The sequence below is a fragment of the Colius striatus genome, chromosome 13 (genome assembly GCF_028858725.1).
Source record: "Colius striatus isolate bColStr4 chromosome 13, bColStr4.1.hap1, whole genome shotgun sequence".
Lineage (NCBI taxonomy): Eukaryota > Metazoa > Chordata > Aves > Coliiformes > Coliidae > Colius > Colius striatus.
In genome coordinates this window covers 1,332,563-1,336,274 of record NC_084771.1, presented here as the reverse complement: position 1 = coordinate 1,336,274, position 3,712 = coordinate 1,332,563, and the positions used below count along the sequence as shown (strand labels likewise).

General features: G+C 58.8%; 1 long non-coding RNA gene across 1 annotated transcript; it reads left to right on the top strand.

The window, feature by feature from the left end:
- Positions 1 to 532: 532 nt before the first annotated feature.
- Positions 533 to 1,479, top strand: LOC133626627 (uncharacterized). The gene is made up of 3 exons (XR_009819688.1): positions 533 to 608; positions 903 to 959; positions 1,216 to 1,479. It is a non-coding gene; the product is annotated as an uncharacterized LOC133626627 (long non-coding RNA).
- Positions 1,480 to 3,712: the final 2,233 nt, after the last annotated feature.

Below are 3,712 nucleotides of genomic sequence, written 5' to 3'. Positions count from 1 at the left end.
CTGCTCTCCCTTGAGCTCTTCCAACGTCTGATGCAGTCTGTCAACAAAAAGGAAAGACAGCCGATGAAGACACGGGTGTATGAGAACGTGATCGAACTGCTCTGCCTCCTGCATGCCGAGAGCCCGGAGGTGGCAGAGGTGAGGATCTCTGACCTGCCCATGTCCCCGCGGGAGTTCCCCAGGGCCAGGAACGGCCATGAGCTTTGCCCGGGTGAGAGGACGCCCGTCCTGTGCCCTGGGCAGCGGTAGCATCTCCCTGCTCTGTGTGTCTGCAGGCCTCTCGGGTAACCCTGCTTGGAGCTGCCGCCTTCCTGAAGAAGAGGAGGCTCAGAAAGCTCCTGGAGAAGAGGAAGACATTGGAAGTGGGCAAGTACCTGGTAAGGATGGTCCCCAAGCAGCAGCCCCAGCCTGGGCAAGCTGTGCCCCTGCCCACTGCCACAGCCCGTCCCGGGCACAGGGCCACGGTCGGCACCAACCCTTCCCTTTGTCCCCTGTCCGTCTGCAGCTGTCAGGGTGCGGCAGCAGAGCCGTGCACTATGTGCAGCAGGCAGCGCGGTGCCTTTGGAGCCATCAGCAGCCCATACGAGAGGCGGCCGTCAGGTTCCTGGGTGAGACACAGCCCCTGTCCCTCCCTGCCCCGCTGCAGCTCGGCCCCAGCCCCGGCTGTGGCGCGGCCGCAGGAATCAGCCCCGTGGCTGCGGAGCCGCGAGTGCCCGGTGCAGGGCCCTGGCGCCCGCGGGGCTCCCTGCGCCCTGTGCCAGCCCTGCCCTGCGCCTGGCGCTCGCTCGCCCGGGGAAGAGCCTGGGCTCAGCCCTGCCAAGGGGAGGGGGGCGTGTGGCCGGGCTGCAGGGACCTGTGAGGCAACTGTGCCGCTGGGGCACTGACCGACTGTGCGTTCGCAGGGCTCGCCGGGCAGCACCTGAGGGGGCATCAGGAATTGCTGCAGCCCATCCATGAGGGTGAGTGAGGGCAGCGGGGCGGCAGCGGGGACTGGCAGGGAGGACGAGAGGCCCTGGGAAGGGAGCTGCGGCCCCTGCCCCGGCCAGGGAGAGCAGAGAGAGATGTCAGGGGCACAGGGGTATTCAGCACCTTCCGGCTGATGCCGTTGGGCCCGGCTCCCTCTGGGCTGTGGGAACAGCTGGGGGTTGCCCTGGCAGGAGGGGTTCCTGGGGTGAACACAGGCTCTGATCTCAGCTCTGTTCCTCTCTGTTGCAGCCCTTGAAAACCTGCCAGAAGACACCATCTCGTCAGTAGCAAACCTGGCAGCTCAAACGCAGTGCACCCTGAGAGATGCAGAGAGAGCAGCTCCCTCCAGACTCAGCCTGCGAGAGTGGCTCCGCAGGGCCTGGAGCAGACGGCCTTCTCTCTGGGCCCGTCGCTGACCGGGCAGCTGGAGCTCTGAGCGGGGCCCATGCCAGGGGCTATTCCATGAGCTCCTCCCTGTGCTCCATGGCAAACCTTGGACCTACCAGCAGTTTTCTTTTGCATCGTTGCTCAGTAGTTTACACACCGAGTTTAGCACTTGGGTTTCTTCCAGTTTGTGTACGTTTGATTTTCTGGCTTTCTTCACCCTGTGAGAACCATTTTCTACAGCTGGAAACTCTTTGTTACCCTTCGTGTCAACAAACCTGGATTTGTTCCCTGTTGTTTGAGGGATGCAAAGTGCTTTGGTAAAAACAATAAAGCTCCGTCATCAAACCTTAACCAGTGCTCCCCATGTCTGGCCTGTCACGTTTCAAGCAGTAGCTCAAGAAGTCCCAGGGACGGACAGAGTTCTTCAAACAGCATGACAGAACCAAATATTTGTAGGTACAAATATGACTTGGACCAGCCAGCTTGAATAAAGATGGTGGGGACAAGTTAATGCAGCTGGCAAGCTACTTCCAACTATCAGAAACAGGTGCTGCAAGTTAATCAGTTGGGCCCTGGGTGATCACATGGGCAGAAGCAGCATATAAGGAAGTAGCCAGCCAAGGAAGGGTGGCTTTGAGTCCCTCTGTTGGTTGCACTGTGTTGGCTGTGTATGTCTCTGCAGGTGCATTACCCAGCCTGTCTACATCTTTGAATGAATATTGCTTGCACCGTTACAACAGGAAGGTGTCCAAGTGGGTTTGGAAACCTCCCAAGGAGGAGCCTCCACACCCTCCCTGGGCAGCCTGGGCCAGGGCTCCCTCACCTCAACAGAAAAGAAGTTTTTCCTTAAGGGGAATTGTTTGTGTTACAGCTTTTGTTCAATACCCCCTGTCCTGTCACTGGACGCTACAGGAAAAACCCTCCCTGCTGCCTCATCTCCTTGGCATGCAGCTTTCAGCACTTGTAAGTATTAACGAGGTCCCCCCTCAGTCTCCTCCAAGCTGAACTGTCCAAAGTCCAGCAGCCTTTCCTCAGAAGGAAGATGCTTCAGTGCCCTGAGCATCTGGGTGGCCCTGCACTGGCCTCTCTGCAGCAGTTCCCTGTCCCTCTGCAGCTGGGGAGCCCACAACTGGGCACAGGACTCCAGCTGAGGCCTCAGCAGCTGTGGCAGAGCAGAGTGGGAGCAGAAGCCCCTTGGCCCTGCTGCCCACACTCTGCTGGATGCCCCCAGGCTGCCATTGGCTTCTTGCCCACGAGGCCACGTTGCTGCTCACGTGCCGCAAAGTTTTTGGCTCTTGGCCTTAATAAACCTGCAGAGCTCACCCAGTGCAACCCCCTGCCAGGGCAGCACCACCTAGAGCAGGGCACTCAGGAACTCCTCCAGCTGGGTTGGAATGTCTCCAGAGAAGGAGCCTCCACAGCCCATCTGGGCAGCCCCTGCCAGTGCTCCCACACCTCAACAAGGAACAACTTTGTCCTTGTGTTGCTCTGGAACCTCTTCAGTTCCAGCTTGTTGCCCCTTGTCCTGTCACTGGCCATCCCTGAGCACAGCCTGGCTCCAGCCTCCTCACACCCACCCTTGATACATCTGGAACCATTCCTGAGCTCACCCCTCAGGCTCCTCTCCTCCAAAACCCAGTTGTTGGCTGGTCACCAGTGTGTTCCCCAGGGCTCAGTGCTGGGCCCTGTTCTGTTTAACACCCTTCTCAATGATCCGGATGAGGGGATTGATGCTCCCTCGGTAAATTTGCCAGGTAGAGTCAGGACCCTGAACTTTAAGAGAGTGGATGAGATCCCCTGGGAAACTGCCCTAAGGGACAAAGGAGGTGAGCAGAGCTGGGAGCTTCTGAAGGACAGTTTTTTGAGCCCAAGAGCTCCCTGCTGTGCCCAGGCCCCATGTGAGTGACTGCAGGCAGCCCTGCTGTGGGCTCTGCCAGGGCCTGCACTTGGAGAGGGAGCAGGCAGGGCTGAGCGTCCCGCTGGTACAGGCACTGAGCCCTGAAGGAGGCTGAAGCTGGTCACATTTCAAAGAGCAGTTCTCAGCTGGCCTGTGCTCGGGGGCCAGGGCTGGAAGTGGCTGGTCTAAGGGTCTGGAAGTGGTGTCAGGGGACAGGTTCTCCTGTCTGTTCAAGCAACAACCAGCTGGGCTGCATCTGGGAAGTCACAAATCACGTTTGAGGGCACTCGTGGACATGGAGATGTTCTACAGGGCCCAAGAATCTCTTGCATGTGTTCTCCTGTGGGGCTCAGGGATGCTGCCAGTCCTGCAAAGGCTTCAGCAGAGCTCTTGTCCTCCACACAAAGGCGGGAAGCACTTGGTTGGGGTTTTTAATACAAAGTACATAGGTGTCGTGGTTTG